This window comes from Monodon monoceros, unplaced genomic scaffold, assembly GCF_005190385.1.
Source record: "Monodon monoceros isolate NGI ecotype Baffin Bay Population unplaced genomic scaffold, NGI_Narwhal_1 Super_Scaffold_12, whole genome shotgun sequence".
NCBI classification, from domain to species: domain Eukaryota; kingdom Metazoa; phylum Chordata; class Mammalia; order Artiodactyla; family Monodontidae; genus Monodon; species Monodon monoceros.
Window position 1 is genome coordinate 76,814,419 of NW_021703768.1, and position 18,076 is coordinate 76,832,494.

The window sequence follows — 18,076 nt, forward strand, 5'->3', positions numbered from 1 at the left end:
ACCTAAATGTAAGGCCAGAAACTATCAAACTCTTAGAGAAAAACATAGGCAAACACTCTGTGACATAAATCACAGCAAGATCCTTTTTGACCCACCTCCTAGAGAAATGGAAATAAAGCAAAAATAAACAAATGGGACCTAATGAAACCTCAAAGCTTTTGCACAGCAAAGGAAACCATAAACAAGACCAAAAGACAACCCTCAGAATGGGAGAAAATATTTGCAAATGAAGCAAATGACAAAGGATTCATCTCCAAAATTTATAAGCAGCTCATGCAGCTCAATAACAAAACAACAAACAAACAATCCAAAAATGGGCAGAAGACCTAAATAGACATTTCTCCAAAGAAGATATACAGACTGCCTACAAACACATGAAGGAATGCTCAACATCATTAATCATTAGAGAAATGCAAATCAAAACTACAATGAGATATCATCTCACACCAGTCAGAATGGCCATCATTAAAAAATCTAGAAACAATAAATGCTGGAAAGGGTGTGGAGAAAAGGGAACACTCTTGCACTGCTGGTGAGAATGTGAATTGGTACAGCCACTATGGAGAACAGTATGGAGGTTCCTTAAAAAACTACTAATAGAACTACCATATGACCCAGCAATCCCACTACTGGGCATATACCCTGAGAAAACCATAATTCAAAAAGAGTCATGTACCAAAATGTTCATTGAAGTTCTATTTACAATAGCCAGGAGATGGAAACAACCTAAGTGTCCATCATCGGATGAATGGATAAAGAAGATGTGGCACATATATACAATGGAATATTACTCAGCCATAAAAAGAAACGAAATTGAGCTATTTGTAATGAGGTGGATGGACCTAGAGTCTGTCATACAGAGTGAAGTAAGTCAGAAAGAGAAAGACAAATACCATATGCTAACACATATATATGGAATTTAAGGGGAAAAAAATGTCATGAAGAATCTAGGGGTAAGACAGGAATAAAGACACAGACCTACTAGAGAATGGACTTGAGGATATGGGGAAGGGGAAGGGTAAGCTGTGACAAAGTGAGAGAGCGGCATGGACATATATACACTACCAAACATAAAATAGATAGCTAGTGGGAAGCAGTTGCATAGCACAGGGAGATCAGCTTGGTGCTTTGTGACCACTTAGAGGGGTGGGATAGGGAGGGTGGGAGGGAGGGAGACGCAAGAGGGAAGAGATATGGGAACATATGTATATGTATAACTGATTCACTTTGTTATAAAGCAGAAACTAACACACCATTGTAAAGCAATTATACTCCAATAAAGATGTAAAAAAAAAAAAAAAGGCAAGATAAAGATTGCCAGAAGCAGTGCAACAAAAGCAAAAGAAAAAGGCTAAAAAGAAAAAAACTGTCAACTTTGGGGAAAAGACAACAAAAACTTTCAAAAATGAAGATAAAATAAACTTAAAAAAATAAAATATAAAATAAAAAAACCACATTCTAAACCTTTATCTTCTTATTGCCCCCTCAGCTTTATACTTTGGATGGCACATGTCATGTCTTTTATTTTATCCCTTAACTAATCATTGTAATTTATTTAATGTTACTATTTTTGAGTTTTAACCTTTATGCTTGCTTTATAAGTGCCTGATGCACTACCTTTATTATACATTTACCTTTTCCAATGAGATTTTTAATATTAATTTTGCCATTTCTTTTCAGCTTAAAGAAGGTCCTTCAACATTTCTTATAGGGCTGGTTTGGTGATCAAGAACTCCTTTAGCTTTTGCTTATCTGGGAAGCTCTTAATCTTGCCTTCAATTCTGAATGATAACCTTGTTAAGTAGAGCATTCATGGTTGAAAGTTTTTTTCCTTTCAGCATGTTGAATATGTAATGATACTTCCTTCTGGCCTGAAAAGTTTCTGCTGAAAAATGTACTGATAGCTTTTAGGGTTTCCCTTGCATGTAGCAAGTTGTTTTTCTCTTGCTGCTTTTAGGATTATCTCTTTATCCTTAACTTTTACCATCTTAAATATAATGAGTCTTGTGTCTATGTGTGTCTTTGGGTTCATCTTATTTGAAACTCTCTGGGATTCCTGGACTGGATGCCTCTTTCCTTCCTTAAATTAGGGAAGTTTTCAGCAACTATTTCTTCAAATATATTTTCTGGCCCTTTCTTTCTCTCTTCTCCTTCTGGGACCCCTGTAATCCAAAGGTATCATTATTTTTTAAAATTCTTTTAAAATTTTGCTACTCTGAGTGTTTCATTGCTTTGCCTTCCAGCTCACTGATTCCAGTCTGTTGTTGTACCCCTCTAGTGTATTTTCCAGTTCCATTATAACTTCTGTTTGGTATTTTCTTATATTTTCTATCTCTTTGTTGAAGTTCTGACTGGGTTCATCCATTCTTCTCCCAAGTTCAGTGAGCATCTTAATGACAATTACTTTGAACTCTTTATCAGGTAGTTCTTTTTCTGAGATTTTGTATTGTTCTTTTGATTGAAACATGTTACTCTGTCTCCCCATTTTGCCTAATTCTCTGTATTTGTTTCTGTGTATTAGGTAAATCATCTACCTCTCCCAGTCTTGAAGGAATGGCCTCATGTAGGAGATATCATGTAGGGTTCAGAAGCGCAATCCCACCTGAACACCAGAGCCAGGAGCTCAAGGGAGCCCCCTATGTGGACGCTTATGCCCTATTGTACCGGCAGGGCCAAGGCTGCTTCTGCAGCACATGTTTGGGTAGGGCTGGCCCAGGGCCCAGCTGCAGGGCCTGGCTATGGCTATTGTATCAATAGTGCACTGGTGGGCAGGACTGGCCCCCAGCCTGGCTGTAAGACCTGATGGCTGTTTTCTTCTTCAAGGCCAGCAAGAGGAACTCTGTATTCTCAAGAAGGGCTCTGGTTCCTTCTTTAAAACTCATCTAATTATGTAAGGCCCACCAAAGATCATTTCCCTTTTGATTAATTCAAAGTCAGTGGATTAGAGACATTTACTACATTTGCAAACATCTTTTTACTTTTGCCATATAACATAATATAGCATAATCACAGAAGTGATATAGCACCATATTCACAGATTCCACCCATATTAAAGGGGAAGGGACTAATACCAAGACATGTATCACTAAGGGTTGATTTAGAATTCTGTCTATTCCACAGGTCCTAAATCCAATTTTATTAAACCAGTTTCTTATCTCTTTTTTTTTCAGATCTCACACAAGCTCTCCAGCTAGAGGCCAAGACACAGATAAATCAGAGAATTATCAACTCTGAGGCCCTCCTTGGCATGGCTAGGTCTGTCTCCCCACAGACTTCCCATATTACTTTGGCTACCGTTTCTCCTACAAAGTGGTATATGCAATGCTTTGTCTTCACAAGGCTATAAACTAGATCCTCCTATCCACCCAGAAGCACAATACCTAATAATAGATCAAATCATAGGAAGAAACAGCCTCATAAGTATCCTATAAATCTGAGATCTGTAAAGTGATAGTATACGTACCATGAAGCAATAGTAAATCTAAAGTGTTCTTGTCTTTACTAATAAAATTTTAAGGACAATTTATTTTCTTGGGAAAAGTTAAAATGTAATCTTGTTCAGTCTTCTCCATTACTGATCCTCTATATTAATGTATTTCAAAAGTGATAATTAGTCATTTGAGGTGCACTGTCCTTTCGCTCTATCAGTGGCTTGGTATATGTGATGGAGTAAAAACTATTGACTTCCTCTATGACACCTATTATTCACAACAGTAAAGAACAGTTTGGTTTCTCAACCGTACTAAATCAGAATAGTGAAACTGAGATCAGTAAAAATAAACTTCAAGCAATTTTAAATACTCTGAGATGTTAATTGCTTTTTCTAGCTTTATTTTTCTTGCCGTCTTGAAAACTGACAATGATTCCTTTCGATAATTGTATTTTGATGATCTCAGAGTGCAATTCTGAAATGAGTAAGGAACTATGAATATGATATTTTAGGAGAAAATACAAGCTCTGTGCTTTTAAGGTTTAGAAACAAAAGGATGAGAAATATCTTCAACATCACAAGCCCAGGAGAACAAGCCTAGGAAGTAGATGCTGTCGTTATCCCCGTTTTACGTATGAAGGTTAGTTTTTCAGCAACTTACTTCTGGTCTCTCTGATGCCCAACCTATGCTCTAGCAGATGCTATTTTTGTCCAGCCATCTCCCATCTGCACTCCCAGTTTTCCTAAACACCAAAGGCATTCTACCTCCACCCCTTCCTCAAGCACTTATGGTGTTATAGTAGCGTGTTTGGCCTGTCCATGCACCAGGCCACAGGTGCCACACCCTTGGGAGCAGCCCTTAGCAAATGGCAAATGGGAATTGTTAAATAAATAGTCCACCTTCTTGGTTCCTCACTGGAACCTGCTGCGGACATTTCACACCACATCCCAGAGGTCCCCAAGATAACCTGCTTCTTCTTAATCCTGTACTGGCCTCCTTCCTTCCCTGTCTCATCCTTGCCCTTACTGCTGCTTTCTGGGATTATTCCACAGAGAAGCACAAACCCCTGTCTCAAGTTCTGCTTCTGGAGTACCCAATCTACAACACGAGGTCTTTTCTTCTATTACAGACTGCTAATAAGATATTAAAGTAAATTGACTGAAGTCTGAGAATTTTTAAACTTGAACGTACTTTTTGGAAAAGCAATTTATTTTGGTTATGCTTATAATTTACACTCACAGATTTTTCTTTAATAAAGAACAAAGCTTTGTTCACTCTTTTCTAAATTTAATGAGGAATTGTTCTTCAATAATTTTTTCAAGAGATAATGTATTCTCAAAACTCTAGAAAATTTAGAAAAGCATAATTATACAATTTCGTAGTCATTGTCTCTAAGTACCTTTTGTTATAAAACTGTAATCTTTCAAAATTTGGAAGAACCCATTAGTCTACATTTGAAAGATGTCTGTGAATGACAAATTGGTCATTCTTTAACAATGAAGAAAATTTCACTTTAGACCATAATTGTAAAACATCTACACATATTCATAACGGACAACATTCATGCTTAACAGAAAGGTAAAACAAATAACTAGGGCATAATAAATGATGAACTATATGCCATAAAGATAGGGTGTTTCCTTTTCCCCAGAACCATTTTCTTTTTATATTCTACGGTTGATAGGTGTTGGGTTGCAGCCCAAAGGCCTACAAGCCCTGTAGCTGCCCAGCCTTGAGAGCGAAAGAGACATCAGTGGTTTAGTGCATAGGGCATCTCACATGCCTGAAGCAAGGTCCTGGAGCAGCATCACACCGTGTACAGTCTTTGCTAGTGGGGTAGGAGGGAGAGGGAGGCTACCAGTTAAAGGGGGGGTGTGATGTTAAGTTGACTCATCGGTTACCAGGGAAACTAGCAGAGGGGCACATCCCTCACTGGCCCTTTGATAAATGATCATAATGGAGCCCTTCTGATCTAAAGATTAGCACAATCACTAGCTGGGGCTAGGGGAGGGTGGAGGGGTGGGTGGTGGGCAAGCAGGTAGGCAGTTATTCATTAAGCTCTATGATTAAGAAGGAAGGTCAGTCAGGTGAGTAGGGGTAGGGGAAGCAGAGACTGGTTGAGCAGGGGATGTACAGAGAGCAAGAGAATAGTCATCTTGAGTGGCCTGACCATATGATAGGCTTAGAACTATGAGTTTACATTTTAAATGGTTGTAAAGATCTAAGAATCTTCTCTGTTCCTAAGAGAGGATATGTTTATGTTAGGAAGATGTGTTCTTTTTCTCTCTCAAGAGGGGCTGCTGTGCAGCAGTTCTTATAGAAACTCCAAATCGCATAATTTGGGGGTTTTCTCCCACAGTACAGACCCCTTGTGTTTGCAGCTGACATTTGCATCTCCCCAAAAGGAGAGAGTGGAGCATGGGGAACAAATCCTATAAATAATAACGTCTGATCTTTGATCTAGAAACCTTGTTTGCTTTTAGGAAAAAAATGTGAAATAAAATCGATATTTTATGGCAAGACAAGAAAAATTTAAACATTAAAACATTTTCTCTGCCCTTTGGCCTCTCCTCTCCCCTCTACTAGGCATTGTGCATCTGCATTACACATTGACCAGACCTCCCCATAGGCAGAAATAGGTGCTCAACCACAAAGAACAGCATCCTCTTAGTACCAAGACAACTCCTTAAAAAGATTTTGTGAGGGGCCATGATGACCCATAATCCACTATCCATTAGATTGTATCGACTGTCAATGATACGTCACTTAACGTACAGCCCTAAGTTTCAAAAACTTATATAACTGTGCTTTGACCTCTAATGGGCAGAACAGTTCTTGAAGCTTTTTGAGAGGCTGTTCCTGGGTTATAATCCTCAACTTGGCTCGAATAAAATTTTCCATTTCTTTCTTAGATCGACTAATTTTTCATCAATAAAATAAATATAGCTATTAAAAACTTATCAATAAAATGTTCTTAGGAGTGAATCTTTAAATGGGTCTACCAGGGGCCTTTTTACTTGCAGAAAAGTTTGTAATAAGTTTCTGATACACTCTCATAACTCAACTGACTGTAATTTTCAGTCAGTTCTAGCCACAATTCTTGGAGGACCCACAGAGCCTGCTTCATTGGAACATCAAAGTCAAGCAGACGTCAGCTTCTAAATCAAGGAACAACACAAGAACACTCTAGATTCCTTGTGTTTCCCTGACCTTCCTCTTTAAGAGCAGCTATGACCAACAAACTACTAGGCTTTTCAAAAGTGTGGCCATTCCAGCTCATGTTCAGAGCTCCTTGCTGTACAGTCTAAGGGCCATTTGAAAGGGCTCCTGTACTATGGTTTTATGGCATCTTGCCATCTAACATTAGACCCGAGAGAAGTGAGATGGTGAGTGAGAAGTGAGACTGGAGAGAGAGTTAAGTATCTAGCGGACATCAGGGGCTCCAGGAAGGGGAGCCCAAAATGGTTTCACGGGTTTCTAGAGAATGGTTAGATACGAGAAATTCTGTGGTCTCTGAGTTGTATTTGAGCAGTTCCATGTGGCTAGATTCTTAGGACATTTACATCACTGTTTTTCAAACTTAAGCATGCATCACTATCACCTAGAAATTTTCTTAAAACACAGATGGATGGGCCGCACACCTAGAGTTTAGGATTCAGTAGACCTGGGGTGGTGCTCAAAGATTCCAAAATTCCAAAGTGATTCTGAGGCTGCTGGTCTAGTGACTCAACTTTGAGAATCACTGCTCTATATCTACATCTGCCCATTTTTGGTTTTGGTTTTGTTTTTTTTGCGGTACGCGGGCCTCTCACTGTTGTGGCGTCTCCCGTTGCGGAGCACAGGCTCCGGACGCGCAGGCTCAGCGGCCATGGCTCACGGGCCCAGCTGCTCCACGGCATGTGGGATCTTCCCAGACCAGGGCATGAACCCGTGTCCCCTGCATCGGCAGGTGGACTCCCAACCACTGTGCCACCAGGGAAGCCCATCTGCCCATTTTTTAAAGAGTATTTCTAAAAAATTAAGGATGACTGTGTACGTTATAAGAACACCAAGTTAAATGAGTAAGTCTACTATAAAAATAACAAAAATATCTGATTGCTAATTTCACAAGAACTTGAAAAAGAAAGGGATACTTTCTTGCAGAATATGAACTAAATAAATAGCTCTACTTTTAAAACAAACAATTGAGCAAGTTAACTTTCTTCCCAGGGGTAAAAGAGCTATTCCCTAAACAATGTTAATGCAGAAATTTTCTTTCTGACAATGTGCCTTTACCTGCCTCCAGAGGGAAATCAAAACTGTACAGTCTCTCAAATTTAATAGAGCACAAATTTTGATTGGTTTAGAGATTAATAGATGCACATAAATTTAGAACAAGGAGTCGCAAATGTCCTGTCCCCACATAAATGGAAGAAAAAAGTGCTCAAAGGGAATGGTAGGTTTAGTTATTGGGTGTCTTGGTTGCTAAAATAAGGTGAAGAACAAAATAAATGCTAATAGCCCACCCTTAAAAAAACTTTTTATCTTCAGACTTTAAAGCAAGAGTTAAAGACAGTATTACTTAGTAAAGAAATATTAGGTAATTATAAAAAAATTCTTCAAGTTGACTCAAGTTAATTAAGTACTCAATATTCCTGGTCACAGAAAATACTTGAATAACAAATTGTTTTGTTAAATTTGGCTAAAAAGACAACTAAACAACTCTTTGCCTAAATCAGAAAGAGATATATAACATAACATTTAGTTCATGTCAATCAGATTGATTTTATAACAGAAAACTGGGAAATTTGCATACTTGTCTTACAGAACAGACCATTAATTACACTAAATTTAAGATTGCGTGGATAGAAGTATGCATGTAACCAAATTGAATTAAAATAAGTAGTAACTTTTATTTTTAAAAACATGATTGCTTGAAACTTCAGACAGTGCTGCATGCTATTTCATTCGGATTCCTTGAGTAAAATTTTAGGATTCTGATAAGTTTTTCACGTCAACTGTAGTTCTATTACTTTGTGTACTTAAACTAAATTAAGATAGAGACAGAGCAAAGGTACCTGATCACCACAGAGCAGGGTTTGTTTTTGTTTTTTTTTTTTGCGGTATGCGGGCCTCTCACTGCTGTGGCCTCTCCTGTTGCGGAGCACAGCCTCCGGACGCGCAGGCTCAGCGGCCATGGCTCACGGGCCTAGCCACTCGGAGGCATGTGGGATCCTCCCAGACCAGGGCACAAACCCGTGTCCCCTGCATCGGCAGGCAGACTCCCAACCACTGCGCCACCAGGGAAGCCCTTGTTCTTTTTTTTTTTTTAATAGACTTTATATTTTAGAGCAGTATTAGGCTCACAGCAAAACTGAGTGGAAAGTAGAGAGTTCCACATAGCCCTCCCCCTACACGAGCACAGCCTCCCCATCTACCATCATCCCCAACCAGAGTGGTACTTTGCACCGATGAGCCTACATTGACACACCATCATCACTCAAAATCCATAGTTTACATTGGGGCTCACTGAGTAGATTTTATTTATGTATTCTTTCAATATGTAAATATATTTGCAATATAAATAGCATCAAATTACGAGGATAAAATTACTGCTGTAAAAAAGTATCATGCTTTATAAAATTAATTATATTCAATCTCTAAAATTTATTATCTATCATTATTTCATATACATCTGCCCATATTTAAAATATATACATATTGAGGTAATTTAAAATGATTTTTACAGATATCAAATCAGTTGTTGCCAGGGGCTAGGAGTGTAAGGAGAGAATTAGCCATAAAGGATCATGAAGGAACTTTGTAAGGCGATGAGAAATGTTCTATATTTTGATTTTGATGGTAGTTATGACTGTATTTTTCTGTCAAACTCATCAAACTGTAGGTTTTCCTCTATGTAAATTATACCCCAATAAGTTTAAGATGAAAAAATTATAAATAAAATCATTTTTTAAAAGAAGTTTATGTATAACAGAGAACTGGTAGCTTAGAAAGAAAAATGGTCACTGAGTACCGAGGCTGTTCTCAATACAAGGTAATAACAAATTTATTGCTTTCTGCATAGAAGAAAGGTTTTGTCTTGCCCAAACGGAATACATACTCTCAGAAGAGTCTGCTTTTTCTGTGATGTTGTGTATTTTATGACCATGGTCATTTATTTACAAAAAATAAGCAAACAGAAAGAATAATAAGGGTCTGTTATGTCTACACAACCTAAAATCACTAAACTGTTTGTTGTTTTTCCTTTGTTATGGTTGCTGTAAAGTGTTGTTACTTTGACTAATAACACAGACAAGGTTGTAGCTATTTCTCATCCTTGAGCATTTGTGTGTTTGTCTGAAAATTCTCTTTGATTTTGCTCTTCTCCAAGGTCAGCCCCTCAATTTGGACTAACACATCTGACAGGGTATTCTACATCCAAACCAACTCTGATGCTTCTTCAACAGCTGCTAGGTAGCACCAAAGGCTTGAAATCACCTCACCTTGAAACCCTTCCTGTGGCACTTGAGCAAGGAGGGGCCGACTGATACAATTAGGCACAACTGGAATGCCCTGTATTTTCTTAATGTTCTCAATGCTTGCCCCAGTATGAGGAAACCATTTCCTTCTTCTTCATGAGAACACGACCTTTGGTTAACTCTGTATTTCCCTTATAACCCTCAATAGATAGTATGTTGTTAAGCAACACAAGGTAAAAATGATGCCCTGGTTGGTAAATTTCATCTAGACTGGGAGAAGTAGAAACACCTGTTGGGAAGCCATATCTCTGGGCTTCCGGACTGTAATGATGCTTGTAACTGGGCATGTCCCTGGAAACTATGAAGTAGTTACAAGAGGTACTAGCTCCTGTGAGAAAGGAGGCTTTTATACCATAGAGGCTCCCACACCTGCTCAATGCGATCTTATCTTTTTCCATCTGCACTGTGTTACCTGGTAGCTAAGGAAGATATCTCCCGGATGGCTGCAGGGGCTGCTGCATGGGCTGCAGCAAGGGGTAGCTGAGGCTGTCTTGCTGCTGAACTGTGGTTCCCGCCCTATATCCTCCTGAAGAGGTGTCAAGTGTGGCCTTGGGTAGTCTTGTGGATAGTCTTGTGGGTCTGATGTTTACTTGAATCTAGGGGGTCAAAATGGGCATGGAATATTCTTTTTGGGGATAGGGAAAAGTTTTCAAAACAAAAAGAAAAGCTCAGTCTACCCAAGGTCAGTTTTATATCAATAAAGTATTACTTTTTGATATGCAATTATAGGTCCCATTGGGGTCTGGGAGTGGAAGCATGTTCATACTTATGCACAAGGGATGATGCAATGGCTGTCAATAAATTTACTTCTGGGAACAATTTTATTTGTACTTTTAAAACACTTTTTATCAGTTGGAGATGCTTTTGGTGCATGCTCTATAGTATTTACTGATTGCAAGGTTTTGAAGAGTTGCCAATGTCTTCCTTGTCCCTAACATATTTTTCCCCTCAGGGTAATCATCACCTGATGACCCTATTGCCTGATGCTTATGTGATCACTTCCAACAGGAGATTCTACTCTTTCATTCTGGTATGATTAGTTTCTGTAATAAATTAACCAGAAGCATTCCATCTACCACCAATGCGTGGCCTCTTTTATTCCCCTCCTGCTTGCCTAAAGGTTCCCACTGTAAGCTAAAATTCAGACATTGTGTCTTTCGTTAAAATTAGAAAGTAAGGGTCTTCCCTGGTGGCGCAGTGGTTGAGAGTCCACCTGACGATGCAGGGGACACGGGTTCGTGCCCCGGTGCGGGAAGATCCCACATGCCGCAGAGCGGCTGGGCCCGTGAGCCACGGCCTATGAGCCTGCGCGTCCGGAGCCTGTGCTCCACAGCGGGAGAGGCCACAACAGTGAGAGGCCCGCGTACGGCAAAAAAAAAAAAAAAAAAAAAAAAAATTAGAAAGTAAGTCTCAGAAGTTGGTGGAGAAGATTGTTGAGGCTGCTAAGAATAAACCCATGGCTGAGGTTTCCAAATGTAAGCTGAGATTGCCACTGAGAGTAAATACCTGACCAACTGAGCCAGTGGACTTGAAAGTCAGGATTTCCAGGACTATTCTGGTCTAAAGACAGACGACTTTGTGAAAGGAGACTGCTAACCCAAAATCAGCAGAAAAAGAAATAGCACCTTGCAGAAGCAAAGAGACATATCTAATTGTTGTTATTTGCTTTAGAATATTGTTGCTATTATTTTTAATGGTTTACTTTATGATAAGCACTAATAAAGCCCCATAGACCTTTTCACTTTCTCTCTAACCCCAAATTTAGAAGACTAATTTAGTGCTAATTAGAATGAAGACTCTCTCTTAAAATAATATTAATTAATGGGCCATACATAACCTTATAAAGGTTTGACTATATTAAACAGTTTACCAATTAGGAATGGGTTTACATTTTTGGTACAACTGTGCCAACTGACCTTTCAAAATTTGTGGAAAGGGTAATTTTGTATACTTTATATCATCTAATTTCAGAGAATGTGTAACTAAATTCCTGAGACTATTTCTCCCTATAGGCACAATGCACTGAAACCCATGAACACATAAAATTTCCTTTATCCTTACACCAAGAAGGAGCATATCCTTTAAGAAATCTAAATATGGAAAACTATGAAAGCAAGCTAATTAACCTCAAGTGAATTTAAGGACGATGTCTCTAATAAATGGAACTCAGAGATGCACTTTTAAAATGAGTTAAGCTTAAAATCATCCTTTATTAACAGAGGCTGAATTAAATTATACTTATTTTAAATCAAATTCATCTATAAATAATCAAATCGTATTTAAAAAAAAACCCACCATTGCCAAAGTCGATGCAGATTCTGAAGAAAATATGATACGTATTGATTGGCCTTGTCTATCAACTCTTGAGAACAGTGTCAGGTATTATACACAGTGCCTTTCCTGGGCCTTTTTACTTTTCATGGCAATGTATTTTTTTTGTAAAGGTTAAATAAAAATTGGTCCCTCTTCCAACCTAAATATAATTAAGCAAAGCAAATTTGTAACCATAATAGCAGAAGAGATAGCATGTTTAAAAGTGAACCTAACTTTGTTATGTGTGATATGACTGCATTTCATATGTGGAAACATCATCTTCAGAGTTTCTTCAGAAAATTTGTATAATACTTGCTCTATGTCTTAAGGAGTTCCAGATTTACATTTGGTAAAGGATGGCACCTCTTTGGAGAAGGGCCACCAGACCCTTTGCTTCTGCCTCAAAATAAATGAAGTGTTAAGACTAGTATAAAAAGCTTTCTAGGAAAAATGTGTAGTCTTGGAGTCATTTACAAAATCTCAAGATAGAAGTTCATTCTTAAGATTTAGTAATTGTATGGCTCTAGTTATATTAACATGAAGCAAGGAAATCTTTGGGTGTCAATGAGTGATTTTTTTTTCATCTATGAAAATAGGACAGGAAAAACACAACAGAACGTATATGTTCTGTAGAAGCATATAAGTATATATGATGTATAGTAGATATACATTATATAATATATATAATGTACATATATATACATTATATATAATGTATATATACATTACAAGTCCTAACCCCTGGTACGTGTGAATGTAACCTTATTTAGAAATAGTCTTTTTGCAGATAAAATTAATTTAAGAATCTTGAGATGAGATCATACTGGATTTAAGGCAGGCCCTAAAACCAATGACTACTGTCCTTATGAGAGAAAGAAGGAGATTTGAGGCTTGGAGACACAGAGGCAGAAGATGGAAGCAAAGATTGGAGTGATGCTGCCGCAAGCCAAGGAATTCCTGGAGTCACCAGAAGCTGGAAGAGGCGAGGAAGAATTCTTCCCAAGAGATTTTGGAAGGAGTGTTGCCTACCACAACTTGACTTTTCTGACTCCTGGACTCCAGAACTGAGATAATAAATTTCTGTTGTTTTAAGCCTCCAGGTTTGTGGTCATATGTTAAGGCAACCCTAGGAAATTAATACATCCTCCACGATACAAATTTCAAGGAATTAAGTTGTAGGGAATTGCTATCACCAGACATATCTACACGGATTGCTCTTTTTTTTTCTAACAATACAAATAATCTTGTCAAGACATGACTTTCAAAACGTGACAGATGATAATATAGTCCTGAAAAGCCCAACCCAATTAAAATAAAAATGGCAGTTTAAAAGAGAACTACATATGACAGTTGTCAAAGGGCTGCCAGATAAAACAAGGAACTCAGTTAAATTGGAACTTCAGATAAACAACAAATAATTTTTTAGTATAGGAGTACTCCAAATAGCACATGAGAGATATGTATGTATCTATATTATTTATTTTTTATTGAATAAATTTGACATGTAACATTGTGTAAGTTTAAGGTGTACAGCATGTTACTTTGATGTACTTATATACTGTAATATGTTTGCCAATGTAGTGATATTTACCACATTACATAATTATAGTATAATATTATTATCTATATTCATTATACTGTGGATTAGATTCATGAGATATATTTATATTAAAAGATAATGGGTTATCTGAAATTCAAATTTAACTAGGCATTGTGCATTTTTTATTTGCTAAATCTGGGACCCTACAATTGCAGCAGAGAGACTGCACAGCTCACTCAAAGTCACACAGCTAATAAAATGTTGAATTTGGCTTTGAAATTATGTGGTCAGATTCCCTAGAAGGTCATGTACTTTCTAGTCCATCAGGCTGCTTAAAGCAGGTATAATAAAACTTTGAAAAAGGCAGTAGCATTCCAAAAAGCTACCTGGTTGTTCTGTAAAACAGGTTATAAAAGTGGAAGAATGATGGCCAGTTTTGCCTGTTGAGCCCACCTCAGTGCCTATTACATATAAAGATTCTGAAGATGCAAAGTTCAAACAACCTTCTGGCGATGGTGGGGATGGTGGAAATGAGTTTTCCCTTCCATTATTTTGTGCAAGGGTGAGATGGGACATGGAAGGCATAGGCATTTTGGTTTTGCTAGGCAGTAGGTGAGGGTATCAATGTAATAAATGACAAGAGAGTGTAATTTCTGCTAATTCTAATAGTTACACAAATATTTTTGCTTACATGCACCTTTTTCCAAAGTCCACACGGCTCCTAGTCATCAGCAACCTTAAAATCTCAATAGGTTTTTGAACCCCCCTCACCCAGTTGATCTCAGATGCTACTGGACAGTCTCCAAACCATCCCTCCCATTTTCATTTCCTTCTCCAGTTCCACAACCATAATCCCCATTCAGGCCCTCAAAATTATATATCTATATATCTACATCTATATCTGTAGATCTATAAAATTCACAAATCTGAAGGGACCCAATGCTATCTATCCAATCATATGCTTAACACCAACTGTTATTTACAGGTGGGTCTATGGTAAATTTTAATCAATCCCCAACTTAACTCAGGGTATGATAAATGTTAATGAATCCCAAACTTAACTCAGGTTGTTTCCCCTGTTTATATATCTCCTCTCATATCTACCAACTAAAAACTTCATAAATGCCAGGCATGTGAGTCAGATAGGGAAGCTGGATTAGAGTTTGCATTTTAAACACTTTGGGATATTCTTCACTTCTACAAAGTAATATTTTCTCTCCCATATTTCTTAAGAACACGGCCCTCTCATTTTATGTTTAAAAAATTCCTATTTTGGGCAGAGGCATCTGGAGAGAATAAATTGCTACTACAAGAAAGACAGTGGTGCATACACAATGCCATCCAGACTCACAACTGTGGAGACACGGAATGGTGGAACAAGACCGTGCATGCACTGCCTAGAGGGCAGATGCTACTTAGCTCAGGTAACTGGCATCATATGTTGCCAGAGTTTGCCTGATGTTTTCTCATGATGACATTGACTTTATGCATTGTTGACAAGAATGCCACACAGGATGTCCCTTTCTCAGCGCATCGTATCAGCAGGGTCATCACACCTGTCTGTTTCATTACTGCTGATGTTAACTTTGCACTTGGTTAAAAGGATGTCTTCCAAGTTTCTCTACTGTAAAGTTACTTTTTTTCCCCTTTGTAATTTATATGTATCTCGTGGGGAAATACTTTGAAATGATGCAAATATCCTGTTTCACATCATAATTTTACACATATAGTTTTAGCCTCAATTGATGATTTTTGCCTGTAATAATTTTTTTGTTGTTGCGGTATGCGGGCCTCTCACATGTTGTGGCCTCTCCCATTGCAGAGCACAGGCTCCGGAAGCGTAGGCTCAGCGGCCACGGCTCACGGGCCCAGCCGCTCCGCGGCATGTGGGATCCTCCTGGACCGGGGCACGAACCCGTGTCCCCTGCATCGGCAGGCGGACTCTCAACCACTGCGCCACCAGGGAAGCCCTGTAATAATTATTATGGTGGTGTAAGGTGATTTCTATTTTCCTGTCTATATTTGTTCATTAGAATTCTACCATAAGGAAAAGCTTTACCTTATCTCACACCTATTTATTTATTTAATTATGTATTTACCAGTATGAAATCATAGATATTTATATTATTCTATGGGGTATAATCCATTATTACCATTATTTATTTTGCTGCTGAAATTGTCCCAGTTTTGATCATTAGGAGCTCCCTTAAGTTGGCTCCTATTTCATTTTGACATTCTGACATCAATTTTTCAGTACTTCCTTATTTTCTGGCACTGCAAAATGTTCCAGGCTTATCTTGTACTGTCCCTACCCCAGATCTGCAATCAACCATTTCTCCAGGAGCCCTGCTTACTTTTACTGGAGGAATTGTATTTAGAAACCAAGATCTGGGCCAAAAGTATGTGGATTTCTACTTTGTCATTACACCTTTGTGATGACTTCTAGGCCCTCTCAGCAGAGAGATCACACACACATCTCTATCCATCTTAATTGCTATCTATCTGTATATATATTAGAAACCATCAGTTCATACCGATACCTTTCTAACACCACAAGGTGTATTCTAGCTTTCCCCCATTCCAGGTCTTTGGCCTCTTTCTCCAACAGTAAGAAATCTGACTCTTCTTATCTACAATATACTTACTTAGTTGCTCATTCCTAGCATATGCAGTAAGTAGTTTCAGAATTGAAAATCATTCTCTGAAGTACATTATTTATATATCGTTCTTTTTGTCTTGAGTTTTATAGTGTATAGCCCAAATACGGTTTTACTTAATCACTTAGATTAGTTGTTTTATTCCCATTCCCCTGAGGTGTGGTTATAGATATCAAAAGGATGCAGAAACCTATCTATCTATCTATCTATCCATCCTTCCATTCACTCATTCAATTCTTTCTGTAATATTGCCATGGTTAAAGAGTTAGAACTATACAAGAAAGTTTACTTGTATAGTGACAAGTATATTGTTGACATTCTTGTCAACAATGCATATAGGACTTCCTCCCTACCCCTTTTACCCCATTCCTATCCCACATTCTGGACACCTGTTCTTACTGATATTGTGTTATGTTATCGATCTCATTCGTTTCCGGATTTTACTTCTGATATTCCTTTTTGTAGAAATGAACAGATAATGCATAATCCCTTATACTCCCTTCTTTCTTACCTAAAACATTTCATAATGTTGATACCCTTTGCACTTTGCTTTTTCACTTAATAATATGTCCTGTAACACTTTCCATATCAATTCCTAAAGATTTTCCTTATTTACTTTACAGTTGCATATTATTTCATCATGTGGGTGTACCATGGCTTATTTAACCACCTCTTCTATTTATGGGCATTTTATAATTACAAAAAATTCTGCAATAAATAATTCTGTGCATATGTATTTAATATTGTTGGGAGGACATATCTAGGACTAAAATTTTGATCTCCTGATGCCTGGTTCAATTCTGTTTTAGATCAAATGTTGTAATGTAATGTAATTAAGATTGCTCTGAAGACTAAAAAATGTTTTATAAATACAGTGAAATAATACTATGGTAATAGTATTATTTTTGTCCTCCAAGCTAATTGTAACTTCTTTTTTTTTTTTTTTTTTTCTGTGGTACGCGGGCCTCTCACCGCTGTGACCTCTCCCGTTGCGGAGCACAGGCTCCAGACGCGCAGGCTCAGCAGCCATGGCTCACGGGCCCAGCCGCTCCGCGGCACGCGGGATCCTCCCGGACCGGGGCACGAACCCGTGTCCCCTGCATCGGCAGGCGGACTCTCAACCACTGCGCCACCAGGGAAGCGCCTGTAACTTCTTTTGAGACCAGCAGTTCAATTCCATAAACATTTGTCCTCAGCTACTAAAACCGATGATTAATCTTGACAATTCCCCCTGTGTTTAAATTCTTACATTTCTAATCATACCTTCATTCATTAAGAATATTCTGATATTTACTAGTTTGTACTTAAACATTAAATCTATTATTTGTATCATCTCTAATCTTACAAACCCCACTGTTATGTTACTCATTTTCTCTAGTTTATTTTTGTAGAGACAGGAGATACAAATTACAAATTATGGTCTTATTTGGTTCCTTTCCCTGCCTAAGTATGGATGTCAAAAAAAGTGGGAGGAGAAAAACAAGATCCTGTGATTCCAGGAGCACTCTGCAGGTCGTCTGACAATGAGTTAGAAGCTCAGGGGCTCTCCTCCTTCTTAGTGGGAGGAATTACACCCAAATTCAGCTTCCTTTAGGAATGTAGGCCCTCAGATCTCCA

At 38.2% G+C, this 18,076-nt stretch overlaps 1 protein-coding gene across 3 annotated transcripts in view; it reads right to left on the reverse strand.

The window, feature by feature from the left end:
* MCTP1 (multiple C2 and transmembrane domain containing 1) overlaps positions 1 to 18,076 on the reverse strand; it is a 534,361-nt gene that overhangs the window by 289,586 nt on the left and 226,699 nt on the right. The window lies entirely within an intron of this gene.